At 45.1% G+C, this 22,670-nt stretch overlaps 1 protein-coding gene and 1 long non-coding RNA gene across 6 annotated transcripts in view; one reads left to right on the forward strand and one right to left on the reverse strand.

The window, feature by feature from the left end:
- LOC139706869 (endogenous retrovirus group K member 7 Gag polyprotein-like) overlaps nt 1-22,670 on the forward strand; it is a 150,894-nt gene that overhangs the window by 89,652 nt on the left and 38,572 nt on the right. The gene's annotated exons all lie outside the window — the stretch shown is intronic.
- On the reverse strand, nt 3,966-14,206 carry LOC114093591 (uncharacterized). Its single transcript, XR_003582915.3, has 3 exons — nt 14,143-14,206; nt 4,942-5,030; nt 3,966-4,198 (listed from the first exon to the last, which is right to left on the reverse strand). It is a non-coding gene; the product is annotated as an uncharacterized lncRNA (long non-coding RNA).

Here is a 22,670-nt window from a genome sequence, read left to right on the forward strand (position 1 = left end):
CAAGAAGGGAATAAGTATCTTCCCTTAACACATCATATTTTATTGGCCCATATCATGTTTTAAAGTTGATTTACCAGATAATGTTAAAAAAAAGTATTTTACATACAACCAGAATCTAGGGATTTTCTTGAAAAGCCAGAATGATCTGTTAGCACTGAGATGGCTTCCTTGTATGGCACTGAATCTTGGAACTGAGCTGCAGGTGTGAGTACTGTATCCTACCTAGTCACATCTCTCATGCCGCCTTCACAAGTCCCTATTGTGTGGACAGTCATGGCTCTTATTCATTTCTCTTACCTGCCTGATCTTTCCAGATGTTTTAGTTTGTTTCCTCTGATTTGCTTGTTTGAGTCTAGGGGTTAATAGCTACAGGATCTACAAACCTGCCTCTCGTTAATATTACCCACTCCTACTGATCTTTGTCTCATTTTGACTCATTATTAACAAAGCCTCCATCTTTATTTTTATCTTACAAGAACTCCTCTTTCATATCAGAGGCTTTGTGTTGGAGAAAATAAAGGAGATGAGGGAAAAAGAAAATCCGGACCTAATACTCTATTAAACAAATGAAGAAACTGAAGCTGGGAGGTTAAGGAGCTGGACAAGGTGCATTGCAGGAGGAGGACACCATGAGGTCCTTGGACACCCTCTGCACTGCACTGCACCTACATGCCTTTCTGCTTTCCCAGGCCCCACTGATCCAGATGAGCAACAGATTGCATGTCTGAGTGTGAGCTTCTGAGATACACTTGGCCTTCCTGGGACGACAAATTAGGCAGAGGCTCCAGACAGACCCCTCCCACAGATGACAGGAGCAGTAATAATGAGAGGAAGAGGTAAAGAGCCTGTTTTTTCAACATGGCTGTCACCCATCTTCTGTTTCTTCTGCAGTGCAACGGGCGTAATTTAGGAAGGAACAAGTGGTATGAAAGAACCAGACCTCGTTCAATTTTCCCCTGTGACCCCCCCCCCCCCACCATCTGTAGGGTGTACTTATTTTTAAAAAATATATTTTTAGTTGTAGGTGGACACAATACCTTCATTTTATTTATTCACTTTTACGTGGTGCCACAGATAGAACCCAGTGCCTCATGCATGCTAGGCAAGTGCTCTAGCCCAGAGCCACAACCCCAGCCCCTATAGGATGTACTTATATTTTCTTCTAAGTGTTAACATAAATTAGAGGGAAAGGTGATTACTAGGATGGATGGATGGATGGACAGATGTGTAGACCAGTGGATTAATGATTAATCTCAGAGAGTTTCACAGTACTCTTCCATGTGTTTGCAGCAGAAAACACTTTGTTTGTTTTTGGAGTCCTACTTCTAACACTTAAAGTTCCAAGTATCAAGGCTGAAAAAACAGAGATACCATACCTCGAATAAGAAGGAAGTACAACAGAGATTAACAGCATGGGCTTTGGACTCATTTGCGCCTTATTAACATCTCGGAGCTTCTGTTTCTTCATGTATAAAATGATAATAATAGTCCCTTTCTCAAAGATGGTTGCTGTTAGAATTAACTGAAACAATTTTGGGACGATACTAATAATCAGTGCTTGGAAGATAGGAAGCATTGGAAAGATTTCTGTTTTATATGAACGCCTATTACATGCTCAGTTATAGCCCAGGAATTAGCTTTGTGTTTGTGGGTACTAACAATTTGAGGGGATGGGCATCTGCAGAACATGGTTATGATATAAGGTACAAGGATCTCCCATGGAACCACGATTAAGCATCCTGATATACATTCTGGTGGTTGGTTGGAAGAGGAGAGTGCTCCTCTGGCTGAAGCCATGCAAAAAGAACAAGGCAGTCATGTTTGTGCTGTTTCTGGCCACAGCAAAAGAGCAGATGGGTGGAACTGTCACTGCTCGTCAAGTTCTTTCCAATCCATATCCATGGAACTTTTCCTAAGAAGCAGACACTGCACTAAGTACTTTTGATTGAGTCCTACCACTTGCTGGCTCTCTTACGTGGCTTAGTCACATAAAGCTCTCTGGGCCTCAGTTTTCCATTATAAAATAGAAAGAGTTCTATTCATCTCATTTGTAATGTGATGCTAATGGCACTGCAAACATGAAAGGTCCCTGTAAACAATAAAGCACTGTAAGAATAAAAGGTTCAATTGTTGGTGGCTTCTTACCTGGAAGCCATAGTAGACTGTTTAAACCACTAAGCAAGCCTAAAAGTCCTCAAGGGGTTCTCTTGCCTTATCATGCGATCTGGGTGAGGTGACCCATGCTGTTAGTCCCCGCAATTTGGGAGGCTGAGGCAGAAGGATGGCTCGAGCCCAGGAGTTTAAGACCAGGCTGGGCAACTTAGCAAAACCCTGTCTTAAAATAAAATCATCCAAGCCTCTTACCATGGCCCACTCCACCTTACACAACCCAGCTCTGGATGCCCATGCCAGCTTCCTCTCTAACCCTCTCTTCTGTGTTAACTGCCTTCCAATCACACTGGCCCTCTGTTCCCCAAGGGCTAACCCATTCCTGTCTCAGTGCCTTTGTATGTACTTTTTGTCCCTTGAGAGTTGAGTCTTGACCATGGCTGGTTCTCTATTTTCCTTCAGGTCTTCTCTGGGAGGCCATCCTCTGGAAGAGGCTGTTTTGGGCCACTGGATATAAGTATTGCCTACACCTCTGGCAGCCCCCACTCTCCAGCCACTATCTCATCTCATTCCGTTTTCCCACAGGGATTATCACTATTGAAACATGCCTCATCATTTATTATGTACTTGGTCATTGGCTGTTTCTCTCCCCCTCTGTGTGAAAGTTCCTTCCAGAAGGATTTGGTGTGTCATGGTCACTGTTCTACTGGTGTCTCAAACAGTGCCTGACACCGAGGTGCTCTGTAAATATTATTGGTCAAGTTTAGCTGCAATTCAGCCAACCCCAAACACCTTTCGATAGAAGCCAAATGTGTTCCATCCATGGGAAAAAATATTTACAAGTCCCCACAGAGTTCTAAACTAGGAGAGCCCTGAATTCTATTGCTTTCATTTAACTCCTGCTACATTTTAAGAATCATGAATACTAAGTCAGAATATGACCGTGAAGGAGCCACGTTGGGCCTGTCTGCTGTGATACCCAGTCAAGGCAAAAGACATCCGGCTCCTAGTTGTGAGGACTGACACGATGGGGGCAATTGGCATTTAAGAGGAAACTAGTGGGCGTCAAGTGGGACTCTTACGGCAACAAAGCCAAGGGGGGGCATGAAAGCCTTTGCTGGAATTGGCAGGTGGTGGCTGTTTAGTGAGGTAATTTGTGCCTGGCTAGCCCGGCCCACAGAGATGCCTGTCGCAGGGAGGTGTTGGCAGATCCATGATGCCCTGTGGCTCTGCAAACTGCTGCTGCTGCTTAATGAACCAGTCAGCCATTAAAGTGCCTCCCACACCATGGCAGCATTTGCGAGTGGAGCAGCTGAAGGAACATACTGGAGAGCAGGGGAGCTGAGGCTTGACCAGAGTCCTCCATATCCTGCCTCCTCCACCCCAGCTCTTTGACCTCAATTCCAAACACTAGCCTCTTGTTCACTCTGGCTGCAGATGCCCTGGCAGCCTGGCTCTTCCTCAACCTGCCAGACCCATAGCTACCTCGGGGTCTTTGCACTGGCTGTGCCCTCTGCCTGGAACTCTCTCCCCTCAGACCTTTGCCTGGCTAGTTCCTTGGTTTAATCCTTGTCTTGGCCTCAGGGTGGTAAGCTTGGAGAGACTTTCTCTAGCCACCCACTGCAAAAAGAGCACCTGCCCTCTAACCATACCTAAGTTCCTTACCTTTATTTATTTTTCTTTCAAATAAGCTTGATAGTTTTTTTTCTCATTATTTGTTTATGTGCTTATTGGCTATCTCCAGGTCCTACTCCCCTTCTAGACCCCCCAATCTAGTGCAAGTTTTTGCAGAGTGGGAAACATGTTGGTCTTGCTTTGTGCTGTATCCCTCTTAGAACCAGGCCCAAGTCAGAAGATCAATGACAACAAGTATCAACTGACTTTGTTGAATGAATGAATGGTACAGGGCAGGAGGGGCTGGACTATGGAGGACCCTGAATACCAGAGGTGGGTGCGAATGTGCAGGGGCCCAGGGTGTGCATGAGTGATGGCAGTAGGTATTGAAGCAGGGAAGGCTGGAGATGAAGAGAGCATTTTAAGAGGCCCCAGGAATGTTACATCTCATGTTAAATGCACGTGTTTTTGTTTCCTGTAGGAAAAGCACACAAGATTTTGGTGATTGTCACTCTTGAAATTATTTACTTACAAACACATTTCTTTTACATATATCTGTAACGACGCAATAATCATTATGCATGCTCAGAAATTCTTTCAAAGTGATAAAAAAAAAAGAACCTATTTTCTATTAAGGTGAAATTTTATAAAGTTCGGCAAATTATTTTTTTCAGCATTGTCTGAACATTTATTTATTTATTATTTATTTTAAAATTTAATATTTATTTAGGTGTAGATGAACACACTGTATCTTTATTTATTCTTATGTGGTGCTGAGGATTGAACCCAGTGCCTCACACATGCAAGGCAAGCGCTCTACCACTGAGTTACAGCCCCAGTCCTGTCTGAACATTTATTAATGTCAATTCTTCTTTTCATGTTTGGTGTCAACTAAAACACACCTTTTGAGACCTAAAACATTACCCTGGAGCCCAAAGAACTTGTGGCCCTGGACCTGGTACTCAAAGCCCCTGATGGCTGGCAAGACCTGGAGATGGAGGAGCTGGGTCAGGATGATTCTGACTGTGAGTGGTCAGGGGGTTCTGCAGCTATGGAAGTCCTTCAGGTGATGCTGCCTCCACCCAGAGGGAAGAGCTGAGGATCTGGCAGTGGGGATCAGCAGCAGGAGCGAAAAGAGGAAGGGGAACCCCAAAGAGTACAAATAATGTCAAGATCTAAGAGATCAGAGAAATCCAGGGAGGCCAGCAGGATGCTTACCTTCAGTTCCCAGGGGTGTGTGGCCGGGAGGGAAGATGATGGGTTGAGTTTGGGATAGGTTGAAAAGAGCTGGGCATCATTTTCCTTATCTGTAAGGGAGGGAAATTAGTTAGGACTTACCTAAGAAACAGAACCAGTAGGAGATAGATAGCTATAGACAAGAGAGACATATATAGATATAGAGATTATATATCCATTGTGTGTGTGTGTGTGTGTGTGTGTGTGTGTGTGGACAGAGAGAGAGCGAGAGAGCAAACACACAGGTTAGAGGGAATTATTTTATACAATTACACAAGTTTGGAAATTGACGAGTCCCATGACCTGCAGTCAACAAGGTGGAGACACAGGAGAGCCAATGGTGTAAGTTCCAGTGTGAGTGTCAAGACCCGACACCAGGGTTGTTAATGGTGTGGTTCCAGTCCAAATGCTGGGGAAAAACCCACGACCCAGTTTGAAGGCAGTCAGCAGGAAGAGTTCTCTGTCCTTCTCAGGAGGGTCTATCTCTTTGGCCTATTGAGACCTTCAACTGATTGGCTGAGGCCCATTGCATGGGAGAGGGATATCTGCTTTACTCAGTCTGCTTTAACCGGTTCATACATCAATCTCATTTAAAAAAAAAAAAAAACTTAGAGACATATTCAGAAACCAATTTTATCCACCATACCACCCCAGGGGAATTTGTAAGTTCTCTTACTCATCAAACAAGGAGAAAAATACCCATCTTTCCTACTACTCAGGGCATTCTAGGATCAAAAAAATTATGCATGTGAAAACATATAAACTCTAGAGAGTAACATGGATATAAACTTCATTCAGCCTATTAATCATAGTAACAGGCAACATGGCCAACACATGCACGAACTCCTGCACCATCAAAATTTATCAAATACCCACCATGTTCTGAGACTATTCCAGACACTCTGGGAAACATGGGAAATGAGTGAATTAGATACACACCATCTCCTTGGGGGCTTTCTCAGCAAGACCCTTGCTGGTTCCCACAGTCTCATAGGATCCTTTGTGAATAGCTCCTTCAGAACTTTGTCTCTTTTCTTCATAACACTTGATTTGATTTGTTGTTCTGTGCACTTTTCAATACTTATTGGATTGATAAATGTTTCCAACACTTCTTAAATTCTGTAAGGGCAGGAATCTGTCTGGTTTTACTCACTGTAATTCCCCATACCTACTACCACAGCATCTGTTACACAGTGGGAACTCAGAAGCAAGTTGTTGAATAAGTAAATGGATGGATGGATGGGTGAATGGGTGAATGATTGGATAGATGGATGAATAGATTTTTTTTCTAAGTGCCCAGGATGTAAAAAGTAACTTAAGGTTAAGTTACCAAAGTAACTTAAGGTTCTAATGTGTGTGATAGTAATGATTGCTTAATATGACCATAAACCAAGGGATTTGAACTGCAATTCTCATTAGGTAGCAACTTAAAGTCAGGCTTTCTCTTTGAACTTGGTGTGATAGAGTCTAAAGATCATTCTCAGAGGCAGCTAACTGTTAGATTCAAAGAAGGGTGTGGGAGGACCTCTGGGCTCAAATAGAGGGCATCAAAGACCATAGTATTCCTTTCCAGATCCCTTTCCAGTTGCTCACACAACCTGGCCTGAGAGATTAGTGCTCCTCTTCCTGTGGCTCCCTGAAGCCTCTACCCAGTTGTTATCTGGCCCAACCTCCTGGCGTTGGAGGAGCAGAGCCACGGCCCTACCTCTGAGAGCCCCTGCATCTTTCTATCAAGCTCCGTCCAGTACGTTTGATGAAGGAAATGTTCCACCCATCAAGGGGCACTGGGGTGGGCTTGGTCTCCAGAACAAGCTCCCATAAGTCACCTCCAACTGTTTGATTGTCAGAGGAGTGGAGATTCCTCCATAATAAAACACATGAAACTCTCAAAGCATTTCCTGTCAACTGTTGTAGTTGGACACAATACCTTTATTTTATTTATCTATTTATTTTTTGTGTGTGGTGCTGAGGATTGAACCCAGCGCCTTGCAAGTGCTAGGTGCTTAAAAAGTTGGATGAGTCTTCTGATTTCTTTGATCTTGCTCATCCTTCCATGAAATTGATGGGTGGGGACAGGCTCCAATGAGAATGGCCAACTTCAGGAAAGGAAACTCTCAAAAATTCTGAGTGGAGCTGAGCACAGTATCACACACCTGTAATTCCAGTGACTCAGGAGGTTGAGGCAGGAGAATCTCAAGTTTGAGGCCAGCCTCAGCAATTTAGTGAGGCCCTAAGCACCTTAGTGAGACCCTATATCAAAATAAAAAATAAAAAAAAATTTAAAAAGCACTGGACATCCACAAAACTGGGATCCTAACAGCCAAATGACTTCTCATCATGCAAAATTGATCTCCTTAGGGACTGGGGTTATGGCTCAGTGGTAGAATGCTCACCTAGCACTTGCAAGGCGCTGGGTTCAATCCTCAGCACCACACAAAAAAATAAATAGATAGATAAAATAAAGGTATTGTGTCCAACTACAACTAAAAATTAAAAAAAAAAAAATAGTCCTCCTTACTTCTGCCTCCGCTTTCCTTCCCCAATCCCTTCTACTAGGGCAGAAAAACTAAAGAGTTTAAAAGAGAGATTTCTACCAAGAAAATTCATCAGAATGGGCTCAACATAGAACAGCAACACAAAAGGCCTAAATCAGAGGAAATTACCCTGCTTGGGTACTATTTGCAAATCACTTCAAGAGAGTCTTCCGGCAAAGCCAGGGCCAATTTTAAAACACCCACATCCTCTGGGCCTCGCCCTCCTCCCCAAAGGTTATTGGGGCCTTGCTCAGGCAAAAATCCCTTTGCCTTCATTTGCATTGTTCTCTGGAGGGGAAAGTGAGCAAGTCCCCTGAGAGCTCCCCTGAGAGGACAGGCAGAGTCACCCCTCATTCTGCTTGACCAGGCGTGACTTCGTGGGAATGTGACCTAGGGGTCTGAAGCAAGTCAAATTAATTAGTCAGCTTCCCCCCCCAGAGAATGTAGACATTTGACCCTTCACAAGAAAATGAAAATGCCCCACCCAGTGACAAGAAATGAGGGCGCTGGTCACCAAAGGAAAATAGGAAAATGGGAAGAGTAGCAGTAACATACCAGCTTTGACCCTGAACTGTGGGCAGCAGAGTTGCACCCGGCTGCCATCTTTAGTCAACCAATGGAGATTCCGTGAGGTCCTCTAACTGTGGGAAAGTGGCCTCCCAACAGCATCCAGAGCACCACAAAGAATTTTTGTGGGGCTAGGTCATTTTCTCCAGTGTTTCTCTAGGCCCTGAAAAGCAGGTTACGATGAGGATCTTGAATGTCCCAGATACAATTCAGAGGCCACACTGTATTCACTTGTTCTAACTCCTTCTTCCCTGGAACCCCCTCATGAAGACTGCTTGTGTGTGGGTCTGTGTTCTAGGCTGCAGGAGTCCTGCTCAATCCCAGTGTTCATTAAACACCAGGGTCTTGGGGATGGCCCAGATAGTCACGACCTTTCTTTAGCAGGAGGATGAAAATAATTTTTACCTCCATGAAATTTCAGAACCAAACAGAATGTGCGTGGCTCTCCTTGGCCTCCCCACCCCCCCAGGCTGCTGAGAATGACTTTGCAACACGAGGGCGATTCGTCATTAGAACAACAAGGCCGGCCGGAGCATGGCTCTGGTCTTATCAGAGAAGTTGGCCGAGCTGGATTCTATTAATTGCCGAATGCTGTTGGGTTTGGCAGATACAGGAAGCAGTTTACATGGCTACATAGTGCCCCGGCTCGCAGCCTCTCTGAAACGGTATTATTGTAGTGGGATAATTGTGATTAGGGACAGTTCCCCGAGGAAGACCAGGCCTTTGATGATTGAGTCACTTCCTCTCCACTCCACTTCAGTGTGATAGCGTGGCTCAGCCCATAGTCATAGGCACCCTTTGCTGGCCAGAGAGTCCCAAGTCCCACAGCAAGGTTCTCACATGGGCGGTCAGAGCCTCCCCACGGCCAGGATCATGGGAGAAATGGAGGCAGAAATGGAGCACCCTCCTACATCTCTCATATGAGCAATCAAAAGTGTGTCCCCAACTCCAAGACAGCATGTGCTTTGGAATTAAGGAGACCAGGTCCTGCATTCACTGGCTGTGTGATTCTGGGAAGTTCATTCTTTGAGTCTCCCCATTTATCAAGTGGGGAGGATCAGAGACTATGAGGATTGAATGGAATTAGTTTAATGTGCATAAACATTTAATAAATAGTGGTTATTCTTATTATTGTTGGTGGCATTGCTGCTGTTAATGACTCCCTCCTATTTTCCCCAAAGCAAGTCTACCGAGGGCTGGATCAAGTTGACTCTACTCGGAGGAGGGCAGGGGAAGGATGAAGCTGGCTGGCCATGAAGCCTGGGCTGAGGAGTAGGTTCCAGTCTCAGCTTCCTTAGAGGCCATTCCCTGGGCCAGAGCTCCCACAAACAGAACCCCTTTCCCTGGTCACAGGCTTGGCATGCCTCTCCATACCGCTGGGTGCTGCCCTGGCCCACCCACTCTATCCAAGGATTTTTATCCAGAACAACCCCTCATGAACTATCCTGAATCATGCTTATCTTAGCTTCTGGGAAAAAAACACCCTCTGTGCACAAGGGTGGGAACAATCTTTGCCCAAACAAAGGACTCCACCCTGTTACAGGAACTGGCAAGTGGGCCCTGCAACTGCCTACAGATGGGAATGGGGGTGGGGAGGCCGAGAGGAGCTGATCTGCCTGTGTGGCTCAAGAGTCAGATATGTCTTGGGTTCACACCTGCTACCTACCAGTTGTGTGCTCTTAGGAAAGCTACTTTTCTTCTCAGAGCCTCAGTTTCTTAAATGGTAAATGGAAATTAAAATCTCTCTCTCAGAGCCGCCGTGACCAGGATGAAATTAGATATGTATGCAAAACACTCAGTGTGGTCTCACCCAAATAGAAAATAATAATGGTAGCCCCAGTAGGGAAGTTGAGTAGGCCTAGGGGAGCCCTGGTGCCACCAACAGGCTCTTGGCCCCAGAAAGGGCAGATCTCTCACTGCCCCAGAAATGCTCCTGGGACCTAATGTGCTTTAGGGACTGTTGCCAGGTCAGGGTCCCTACACATTGGGAATATCCAACCAGCTGTCTTTAAGAACAGAGACCATGTGTATTTTGTTCATCACTGTATATTCAGTACCAGTGTGTTCATTTTTATTTTTTATGGCTGCTGTAAAAAACGATCACAAATTTAGCAGCTTAAAAGAACATGAGTTTATTATCTTACAAAAGTATTTGGCTTCTGGAACTGAAATGGATCTCATGGGGCTGAAACCAAGGTATAAGAGGCTGCATTCTTCTGAAGTCCCTGGGAGGTAGTCTAGAGGTTGCCCAAGTTCCTTGGCTCATGGCCCCTTCCTCCACCTTCAAAGTCAGCAATGTTCCATCTTCAGGGCTGACTTTAATGCTCAGTTATAAGCACCCTTGTCCAGGAGATTCTCCCAGCTCAAGGTCAGCCGAGCAGCAGCCTTAATTCCATCTTTCCATGTAATCCCCCTTTGCTATACAGCACAGCACATCCATGGGTTCTGTGGATTAGGGTGTTTTGGGGGAGCATTATTTTACTCACCACATCCAGCATGAAGGAAAATGGATAAAAATCAGATAATAGCACTGACGAAGCATCTAATTTTGGACAGAACTTCCTGCTAAAGAAGACCGCAGAATCTTACAGTCTCCCCTTGAGACACAAAGGGGTCACTTGTGAGAATGGTAATGAGCGCAAAGATTGCAACACAGAGAGAGAGAGAGAGAGAGAGAGTGCTACTAACAAGGCACACAGACCCTGAGGGGATTAAGTGTCTGGTCAGTGGTCAGCACATCATAGTATTTATTTAGCAAATACTTGAGTTTCAACTAGGCGCTAAGTGACAAGGAGGCAGAGATGAGTGCCTTCTAGAAACTTCAAGATTCTTAACCCCTCTGTGACCAGTTCCCTTTTTTAAAAAGGGAATAATAATAGTACTTGTATGGTAGGATCATCAGGAGGATTACATGCTGTGGCATACATATGCACAGAGCTTAGAATAGTGGTATATTGCCAAGCAAATTCAATGAATGTTCTTGTCTCCCTCTTATCTCTTTCTCAGTCTTAACATAGCAAGCAAAGAATTAGGGATATTCTAGAAGATACCAGAAACTTACAGTTTTGGCACCTAATGATCTCTGGTAGGAATGCTCATTTGGAGGTATAATTATCTTTTTTTTTTTTTTTTTTTTTGAGTACCAGGAATTGAAGCCAGGGATACTCAACCATTAAGCCACATCCCCAGCCCTTTTTTATATTTTATTTTGGGACAGGGTCTTGCTAAGTTGCTAAGGGCCTCACTAAGTTGCTGAGGCTGGCTTTGAACTCCTGGTCTTGTCTCAGCCTCCAGAGCTACTGGGATTACAGGTGTGTGCCACTGTGCCTGGCTGGAGGTGGAATTTTCTATTTCCAAATTTCTCAAGGTAGGGAAAAAGACAGTTGTTATTCTGCTGTTGTCTTCATGCAGATTTCCTGAAGGCCCATTCACACAGACAGATCCAGGGGCACAGTTTGACCTGAGTAGCTCATACTTGCCTCAAGAAGACCAAACTTTGGGGTTATTGTTCACAGGCCCCTGGAGCTGGCCTCTGGGGGTGGGATCAGAGGAGCCAGGAGTGCTTAGGGGCGTGAGTCCTGGTTACCCTGGGGAAAGGTTCCTTTTGGCCACTGCAATCTTCCACCAAATGGATCTAGAGACACTGGTCTGGATATGAGGGGACCCAAAGGCTCATTCTTAAACCCAGTGCTAATGGTTGAGCAAATGCCTCTGTTATCACTGGATTTGCTTAAAGCATTTTCTCCTCTGAGGTATAGCAATTGCTCTCAGATCAGACAGGAAGTCCTATTGCTCGAAAGGAGCCAGAGTTATCAAGAGAAAACACATCAGCGCCCGTCCTCTCGGGGAAGGGAATCGTGAGTCATCAACAAGTAATCAACGAGGCACCTCTCCAGCTGGCCCAGGGGCTTTTGTTCAGATGGGACAGGTCAGGGAAAGTTTGAGCAGGCAGTGGTTTTAAAGGGTGGGGGCAGCTTCAGGACTTTGTCTTCATATTTTCCTCTCCAGAGAACAAGCTCTCCTCAGGACAGGGAGCTAACACTGGCAAACTGTCCTGAAGCCATCAGACAAATCTGATGACATCATTCTCCTACTCAAAACCCACCCACGGCACCCCCTTTACCTTCAGATCAAGTCCAATTCTTTAATGTGGTCGACAAGGCCCTTCATCACCTGGAGTTGGTGGCCCACCTCTTGCTCCTGTTTTGTCTGTCATGCGTCCTATCTGGCACTATCCTGACCTATCTGGCACTTTCCTGCACCTTCAGTGCCCTTGATCCCATTTCTACATGGTACTGTGTGCTGGTCTGAGATGAGCACAGGAGATCAGAGGTGCAGACACGAGAGAAAAGTCCTGCAGAAATTGAGAAAGGAACGAGGCTGATCTGATTGTGACAAATTTCTCCAAGCCAACCCCCCAAACCCCAGCAGCTAATCTCAGTGTGTATTCTTGTCCTAGACTGCACGCTTCCCAAGGACAGGAGAAATTTCTGAGACTGCAACATCTCAGATAATACTGAAGGTAATTATGATCAGACTAGACAGGCGGTATGTAGGAAATGCCACCACTGACAAGTGTCGTGTACTAAAGATATTCTGGGCCTTATTCGATCCCCAAAATGACTCTATGAGAGAGGGACTACGGGTCTGTTTTATGGATGAGAAAGTGAAGCCTCACTGAGATGGTCATGTGTCCAGGGTTCCACAGCTAGACGTGGTGGAGCAGAAACCCAAGTCCAGGTTCTTCTGACCCAGACCCATCTGGACGTTCCTACGGGTGAACACGTTCATGGGAGCTGCAGGGCTTGGGGGTGGGGTGCGCGGGGTCTCTAGGAAGGGCAGGACAGATGTAATCCGCGTAGGGCCTCTTTTGTTTGGCCTCACTTCAAACAAAGACGACAGGAGGAAAACTAAAGCCCCTGACTTCCCTTCTCTGTAGACCAAAGCCAGGCCCAAAATAGTAGAGACAGGAAGCATTTGATCCCAAAGTGTCAAGTGAACATAAACATCCTGCCAACTCTGCCATCAGGGAGTGCCCGAGAGCAGCTGCCCTGCAGGGGCTGGTCAAGAGTTCACCCACCGGCCAGTGAGCTGTCAGACCCTTGGAGGCCACCATAGGTCTTGGGTCTGTCGGCACGTCGAACATCAGAGCATCCAGGAAGTACAGAGATTATGGTGGCCAAAGGGATGCATCCTACAGACCTCTAACTACAGGAGGTCTCCAGACCTATCTCTGTGTTTGCTCAGAGGCCACACATTGCATGGCTGCTGCAGACCACAGAGTGCAGCAGGGGAACTCTGAGGTTTGGCTTAAGGCCTCCCTGGTAGCCTTGCTGAACCTCCCTTCATCTACAGGACAGTCTAAGGTGCTTCCACTTACCCCTTCTTTCTTTGTGATTCATAGTCAGGCCTATGTCATGGTCTGAGGCTCTCTCAGATCTAGATCTTCGACTCTCTGTGTTCCCCACGGGCCTTTCCCCTCATTACATCCTCACACGTCCAATCCCCTCTTAGCATCTGCTTCTTAGGGGAGGAAGACTAAGTCAGAGAACAGCTAGTAATTACCTCATTTTATATTTCAGAAAAACCTGAGCTCAGAGAGGCAAAGGGATTTTTCTGAGGTCGCACTGTGAATTCCTGCAGGGCAGGAAATGGGTCTCCCAGTTTGTAGATGAGCTTTTATTTCCTTTATATCGTATGTGTTTGGAATGGGAGGGTACAGAAGCAATGACACTGGTGTGAGAATTTCTTCAAAACAAGATTGCTCACACATTCTCTCCCAGCTTCCTCTAGCTGGAAAGCCCCAACAGTAAAGACAGCGTCTCTCTTATTCACCCATCTGTCCCAGACACTCTGGTTTTCAAAGCTGGGGCCCTTAACCACACTGTATGCCTGGCATAATTGTGAGAACACCATTTAGATGACAGAGGTTACTATTGCTTCTGCAACTGGGACAAGGGTGATATAGATAGATACCAGCAAAGGTGTGTGGGAAGCAGATCACAAGATGGCTAGGAATAGGTGGGAATCTTCCCAGTCAGAGAAAATGGAGCATCAGTGTTTGCCCAGGGCCCCTCCCTACCTTATTGGAGCCAGTCAGTTAAGAGGCCTCCTGCTAATTTCTTCTGCACCTGGCCAGGAGGAGCTGGGTGGCTTCACAGCTTCCATCATGTTAATTGCCACCGTCTCCCCAGTGACGCTGAGCTGGGTTCCTGATAAGGTGCTTCCTTAATAGTCTCCCATTTCCCAGCTGACGCTGGAAAATAGGCCTGACAAGGAGGTGTGTTACCGCACGGAGCAAGGCCGAGCTGTCACACCCAGTCTCCCAGCCTGAACCATCAGTGGGTCCAGAATCGATAGTGTTCAGGCAACCCTTGTTCCCCTGAAAGCGTTCATCTGGCACATTGGCTGTTTGTCAGGCAGTTCTTCTCTCTAGCGTTGCACGGTCCACGGCCCTGGCGCCAGAGCCTTCCTTTTCCCACAAAGCGCTGAAGGGGGGTTTGCAAATTCTGGAAAGCATAGGCTTTCTCTCTTCAGAACAAAACAAGAATGATGAGGTTTGTATTTGTCAGCATCACGTTGTAATTAGCGACAGTTTGGGTTATGGTTTGCTGGTTGCAAGCAACAGAAATCAACTGTGTGGACGTAAGCAAAGGAAGATATAATGGAAAGTCTGTTTGGAACTCAGTAGTGAGGCTAGATCAGCACCAGCCAAGCTTCTCAGAACTCAAGTTCAAGGGAAAGGACATTGATTGTGTCTAGTTCCAGTCACTTATTTCCCCTCTGGCCAAAGGGCGACAGGACAGTAAGATGGTCTGTATCTAAAGCAGGTGAGTGAAAAGAGGAGGGTGTGGGGGCAGATGAGGCAAAAATAATGAAGTTCACTGGTAGACGAACTGGGGCTAGAGGCCCCAAAGGAGGTGTCTGGTCCAGGGTATGCTGAATCAGACCCTCTCTGCTAACCCTGTATGAGAAGTGAAAGTTAGGACCTATGCGAAGTTCTCCACAGTGGACACACACGTGTTTAGTAAGTGATAGCTTAGCATTAGTGCTCAAATTACTGCCTTTGTCACCTAATTTTAAACATTAGGCAGTTAAAGCACCTGGCAGAAGGCTGGATGCATGACCCAATTACTGTCTTGAAATCCATGAAGAATCCTCTAAGTGTTGTGACCAACACATTTTTTTTTCCTCTCTTAAGATTGCTGCTAATTTTAACAGGTAGTGGGAACAACCTGAGATTTTAAAAAAATGTTTATTTAGTCGTAGATGAACACACAGTATCTTTATTTATTTCTATGTGGCGCTGAGGATTGAACCCAGTGCCTCACACATACACACACACAAGGCAAGCGCTTTACCACTGAGCTACAGCCTCAGCCCCACAACCTGAGATTTTTGAAGAACTTTTAGCTTCTGGAAATGCTACAGAAGAGTACTATGGGCCCTATTTTGGACAGGTACTGGGTAACAAGACAGAATTTCATGGGCATGGGAGACATTAGCCCTCTCTCATCACCACCGTATAGAATCTGCTCATTGACCCACCTGGATCGTGCGCTGGACCACCTGCACCTTGAAGAAGGAGGGCAGTGGCTGGCTATCTGTTCACTGCTGTCTCCTTTGGGACCAGCATAGACAATGACACTTGGATAGGTTCCGAAAATATTTTCTGAATGAACAAATGAATGAATGACACAAGACTGACAACCTAAGGGTTATAGTCACTGCCCCACATCTCCCTGACGATTGGAGTAAAGTCTCTTGGTGGCTTGTTTGGGTCTATGGAGTGGATCTCCTAAGGTTTTATTTTGGAAAACCTTGTAATGCTTATCAAAGTAGAAAGAGAGAGAGAATGGAGAAGGCAGCAGGGAAATTCATGATTCAGAGGTGAGGCCTGGAGGAAAGGAAATGGCAGGGGGGTGAGGGGTGGTTGGTTAACAGGAAATTCCTGTGAGGACCCAAGGGTGGGACCGTAGACAGGAACTTCATTTAGTTCTGGTCTGGAAAAGCTGACCAGGGTTCCCTTCTGATTCAAATGTCTATAGGGTGGAGGGAGGGAGGCTGACCCTCTACCATGCTTCCTACCTTCCCCCACCATGTTAAATAGCAAAACCGGACACGTGGAAGGTAGTTGTTGACTAAGGCGGGTTGAAGAGTAATTGCTTTAGGAATTCAGATGAGTAGGAGACCATCGTGGCCAGAGGTATCTTTGAGGATAAAAATCGGAGTCAGGTTGACCTTATCTGATGGGAGAGATCTGGATTCATGCAGAGAAAGGAGCACAGGCAGGGGACAGAGACTGGACAAGGCACAAAAGTGAGACAAATGGTATGGTCTTCTGCTGCCAGAAGTTCTGACAAAGTCAGTAAGAGTAGTCATAGAAAAGGGGGACAGGGATGCTGGTCAAGCCAAGGAGAGCCCTTGACAACAAGCTCAATTATTGTTTCTAATTACACACACACACACACACATATCTCTATCTATATGTATAAAATTTGCATGTGAATGAGTGTTGTGCTGTTTGAATAATTCTGTCCACTACCCACAATGGCAGAAGGCTTAAAGATTTAGGTGCCCCCGCCCACGCCATGAGCAGCTGTCACCTCAGTGTCTTTAGGATGAAAAGCTATTTGTGAATTGCCTTCTAGAACTCTAGCAGAGAATATGGCCAAGCTAAGACAAAATGTGCCGGCGCTCTTGGGCCATTCAACATCTATAGTTGGTGAAGACCTCCAGAGATGTCTCTGCTATCAGCCAACAATGGGGTTCAGCCAAGTGGGTTAACCTTGTAAGTCAAGTAAAACAGGCCACTTCCCTTGGATAAAGTTTTAGGGATGTTGAGAAGCTCCCTGCCTCCAAACTGTCCACCCTGTCCCTTGAGCCTGTTGGATAGTGTCTGAAATTCCATAATCAAAGCTTCATCTCTTAGCTAGAAGCTGTGATCACTAACATTTAAAGCTGTTATCGGATCATTACACCCTACTATAAATGAAGAATCTGAAAGCAGGTTTTGATAGGGAGGCCGGAGAGGGAAAGAAAGAAATAATCTGAGCACTGGAGATGGAAGATTATCAGGGGCACATAAAGTGGTGGAGAGAGCAAGGAGAAGAGCTGGCATTGCCACAAACTTGGCCAAAGGCAATTTTGCTGAGTTCTATCAACTAATCCTAACCCCAGCCAGACTGTCCGGTTATTAACAGAAACGTTTCACTCGGTCTGATTATGGCATCGGCCAGATGATTTAAATGACTGCATTAGGCTGCTAAATCCATAATCGTTGGCCTCTCTAGCACATAGGGGAGCCTGGCTAATCTTAACATTAGCAGGTTGCAGTGCCTCGTGGAGGGCTGCCCGCTCCAGAGTGACTGATACCGTTCTCAAGATCTCGAGGAGGCCCAGGGAGCAGGAGGATGGAAGTGCTCATTCTTATTATAAAATCCCCTGAGAACAGCAGGCTGTTTAAAGGATCATTGTGTGGGCCATTTTTCTTCTGAGGAACTTGCCTTACAGTCTCATGCTGCATATTTCCCAGTCATAATAGTTTGGAGAAAAATATTGCTAAATGGCTGCATAAACAATTTTAATTGGCCTGGGCTCCCAAAATGTGCTATTTTTGTTCTGCTGCCAAGCTTGCTTTTTTACTAGCTAATTATGCCCAACATTTAACTTTCAGCAAAAAAACAGGAAATAGGGCATTCATTACTCGAGTGACAACTTTTCAACAAGCCCACATTTCAACATCCATTGTGTAATTTCCTCTCCCTAGCTTACAGTTAGTTGTTCCATCAGGCCTTTGGAAACAAACAGCTCCTTCAGTGGGGGCTGGTAGGAGCTTTGTTCAGTTCCAAATGCCTGCCTATCTCCACCCCAGGCAGAGGGACTGACTCCCCTGGGCCACCAGTGCTCACAGGGTGGGTCTCCTACCTTGTTTATTTCTTTGCAGAAATTCCCCAACTAGGATTTCTGCTGGCCTCACTTTGTTGCCAGATTGGGCTCCACCATCAGGAGCTGGGCTGTGCCTCTTGTTTAGGCAGTACCCCAAGGCTCCTGCGAATTTAGGTTAAGTCGAAGAGGGACACCCGTTTGTCCCCTGAGGATCAGAAAAGACAGTCACCCCCAATGTGTTAGGCATTTACTCTTAGAAAGTGTTGTAAAGCCATGTCTATTGTATGATTCACTTTTAATTTATTATATTTCAAAATGTACTGCAAAGTATATCCCATATGCATGAAAAGCACATGGGTCATTAAATATACAGCTCAATGAGTTATGAAGCAAACACTGGGTGATTCCCGTCTAGGTCCCTCATGCCTACCCAATCACTCCTTCACCTAGCTCCACCAAAATAAGTTCTGTGTTGAGTTCTAATACTATGGTTTCATTTTAGATATTTAAACTTTATATAAATGGAACTACATAATAATGTGAGTATATATATATTTTAGTGTGGGTCTTCTTTTGTTCTACTTTGTCTTGTTGCTTGCTTGAAGCTGTACCTCACTCACTGTCATTACTACAGAGAGTTCTCCACATGAATGTAACTCAGGTTAGCAATGTTATTATAAAGGGCAACATGGGTGGTTTCCAGCTTGTGGCCATTCTGAATGATGCTGCTCTGAGTCTCCCTCTGTGTGTGTCTGTTAGTGCCACTGCCCACCCATTTATGCTGAGTATTAACCAGGCGCAGGCTGCTGGGTCATACATCGCTGGTGTACGTGTTTGGTTTATAACTCAAATCAAAATATTCTCAAAGTGGTATACATAAGTGGCTATTGCTCTACTTCCTCACCAACACTTTCTACAGTTCATCTTTTTAATTTCAGCAGGTGCTGAGTGTTATCTCAGTGTGGTTTTGATTTGCTTGTCCTGGATAGTTAATGAGAATGAGCACTTTTTCATACTTATTCGTGAGTGGATTTAGAATAAGATGAAGACCAAAGTTGAAAAGTAGTTGAAATCAGGAAAATGATACTTTGATGGGAGAGGAGATAGCCTAAGCTTTTATTCCTGATGTTCTAGTATTGATCAACAAGGAGTTATTGAACCCTCGTGGCACACCTACAATTGTGCTGGGTAGTGTGGAAGAACCAAAAAAGCTCACCACCATATACACAATTAGTATCTTGCTTATTTAAGCTATAAATCTTCCACATCCATCCACATCATTAAGTATCCTACAATCTTACCCCCCCCCCCTTTTTTGGTGGTTCTGGGGATCCAACCCAGGACCTCAGGAAAGCGAGTAAAAGGAGGTCTAGTAGAATAGATGAGGAGAAGGGAGGGAAATGGGAGGGAAAAGGGGGAGTGGGAAAAAGGAGGGGTCATAAACTAAGATAGAATTTCAAACATGTATGAGTTTGTCAGGATGAACCCAACTACTATGTAAAAATATAAAACTCTAATTAAAAAAAAAAAGAATGGATGGTCTAGAAATACAAGGTGAATTCTATAATCTTTCATGACTCCTTTTTGGAACTCATATATACATTCACCTCCCCCATACTCTAAGAGAGGCACTGGTTGCCCAGATGCCCAGGTTCAAAGGGAGGGGATATATCATTCCTCCCCCCCCCCCTCTTTCTCTTTCTCTTTCTCTCTTTCCCTCCTCTCTTCCTCCCTCCCTCCCTCTCTTCTTTCCTTCCTTTCTTCTTTTTTCCTGATACTGGGGATGGAACCCAGGGGTTCTTTACCAGTGAACTACATCCCCACCCCTTTGTGTTTTTATTTTGAGACAAGGTCTTGCTAAGTTGCCCAGTCTGGCCTCAAACTTGTGATCCTCCTGCTTCAGTCTCCCAAGTTGCTGGGATTACAGGTGTGCACTACGGAGCCCAGCGTTAGACCTCATTTCTTGATGGGACAATTATTAAAGAATTTGCAGCTGCTTTAAAACTGCCATGCATTACATTTATCTTGCAGTTTTCCTAATTGCTAAGACTATTTCCTTTGTGTAAGAATCTTTTCAATGGAAAAACAATAAATAATTCAAGATAACTTGGGGGCAAAAATAAATAAATAAATAAAAGACAGGCAATTATAAGGACACAATATTATCTGACAAAGCACTCCAAAAATGTCACTGTAGTCCTATTTTCTGCTCAGTGCTGGTGGGCGCTAAGGGGTTGGTGAGGCAAATTCACCCTTGCTGATGTATTAGCACACCTGGGCAGTGATACCAGAGATTTGAAGCTTCCAGGGAGGGGTGGGACACTATGGTAGGCCTGTCACTGAGCAGCAGAGTGTAAGCCACAAGTGTAGGCTGGTTGTGCCTCCCCAGGATGAAGGCTAGAAGATGGAGATCTAGGGAGGGCAGCCTGGAGCTGTATCCTCCATAGCTGAACATGTGGGAATTTGTGCTAGGTCTTAGATATATCTTTCCCTCTCTGACCTTCAGGTTGATCCTTGCTGTCCCTAGCCTGGCAGACTCAGACTTTAGTGACCCTCTCAGGTGTGCCTGGCACTGTGGCAGTGAACAAGACATTCAAGATCCTGATGACACGCCCCCACCCTCCAACCTGGGACCCAGCAGCCCTGATTCTGCCAGCTACATTCTGAGTGACTTTGGACATGTATGCAGTTCTCTCTGGGACTCAGTTTCTTCATCAGTCAAATCAGGGCCTCAACCTTGAAGGACCCTTCAGAACACACAGAAGACAGATGATTCTGGCACACCAGGCTCTCCTAAAATTTCAATCCTCAACCTCCAGTTTATTTTCTGTCTTTTGCCTTACCGCTGGCTGGCTTACTCCTGCTGTAATTTATTTAACTGAGCCATGCTGAGCAGTTTGGAACTGAGTTTGCATGAATCACTGTCCATAAAATCAAGTTAAGTGGATTTCATTCCACTCAGCGCACCTGTGTATATATGTGAGGCGAAGAAGCTGGATTTTCTTGGCTCTTCCAGACCACTGTTAGAATTGCTTCTGTACTGATATAGCATTCACCCTGTATTTATAGTCCATTGTTATAACAGCTTCCTTCAGAGAACTGAAAGTAAAGTGTTGGAAGCAATTTCTCCTACAGATCATTTTATATAGCTGTCCTGTTTCCCTATCTAGCTGCAAAAACTGACATTGATTTCCTCTATTTTATCAGAGTTGGCAAATATCAGATTCAACTCCATTCAGTCATTCCACAAATTTTTATTGCATGTTACGTGAAGTCAGACTGAGCTAGGGACAGGGGTGAAGGTTAATGGGAAGTGTCGCAGTATTCAAAGACCCTAGAAATGGTGTGAGGTGTTAAGTAACAACGCAGGGGTTAAACAATGTGAGAGAATGTTGCTAGGCAGAAAATGGATATTCTGATGTGTTGAGTGAAGGGAGAAGCCAAGCAAGGTGTGCGATCTGGAGAGGATTATGGAGAGTTCGGGAAGGATGTTGAGCGTGAGAGGGTGATTTCTGTTTGGACCACTGCCATTGCCCCCCCCCCCTTCCCATCCCCTTCTGACAATCTGCACAAAAATCATTTCAGTTCACCATTTTTGTAAAAGGATAGGATGGGGAGCAGGGGAAGTGAGTGGAGATGAGCATTTATGGGAAGAAATGCCCGAAGGGTCTGCTCTGGTGCTTGTGAAAATATATTTGGGAGCCAGTGTGAAGGATTATAAGGGGATTTATTTCATTTTGTAACATAGCCAAAAGCACAGACAGGCTATGACTAAAATGGTGGTTCAGGGGACTAGCTATTTGTATCTTTGTTCTTATTTTCTATCTTGATAGAAAATGTGCAATCTTTACTCTGCCACGGAATAAATATTTCACAGTTTCCTGACTGACTTCGAGTGGTTTTGCAAATTCTATTCCATTTATCCATCTGGGTCTCTGAAAGACATATTGGGTGTGGAGGAAGGGTGTTTTGGGGCCTCTCCCCGCTAAGGACACTACATTTATAGTCCCACCATTCTTTTGAGAAAATCAATTACTTTAAAGAACTAAGTTTTGAGTGTACCTGTGTTAAGGTTTGGATGTGAGGTGTCCCCCAAGAGCTCACCTGTAAGAAAATACAAGAAAGTTCAGTGGAGAAATGATTGGGTTTTAAAAGTCTTAACCCAATTAATGAATAATCCTCTGATTGGGATTACTGAGTGGTAACTGAAGTGATAGGGTGTGGTGGAGGAGGCCCTGGGAATTGGGGCGTGGCTTTAGGTATATGTTTGTATCTGGCACTTGGTCTCTCTCTCTTTCTCTCCTGATCACCATGTGAGCTGTTCCTCTGCTACACTCTTCTGCCATGATGTTCAGCCTCACGTGGAGCTGGACTTCTATGGACTGAGACCTCTGAAACTGAGCCCCCAAAAAACTTTTGGTCCTCTAATATTGTCTGGTCAGGTCTTTCAGTAGCAGCAGCGAAAAAGCTAATTAAAACAACTATTTAGGATAAAAAAAATGTGGCATATATACACAATGGAATTTTACTCAGCAATAAAAGAGAATAAAATCATGGCATTTGCACGTAAACAGATGGCATTGGACAGGATAATGCTAAGTGAAGTTAACCCATCCCCCCAAAACAAATGCCAAATGTTTTCTCTAATATAAGGAAGCTGACTCCTAGTGGGGTAGATGGGGAGCATGGGAGGAATAGATGAATTCTAGATAGGGAAGAGGG

The sequence above is a fragment of the Marmota flaviventris genome, chromosome 9 (genome assembly GCF_047511675.1).
Source record: "Marmota flaviventris isolate mMarFla1 chromosome 9, mMarFla1.hap1, whole genome shotgun sequence".
Classification (NCBI taxonomy): domain Eukaryota; kingdom Metazoa; phylum Chordata; class Mammalia; order Rodentia; family Sciuridae; genus Marmota; species Marmota flaviventris.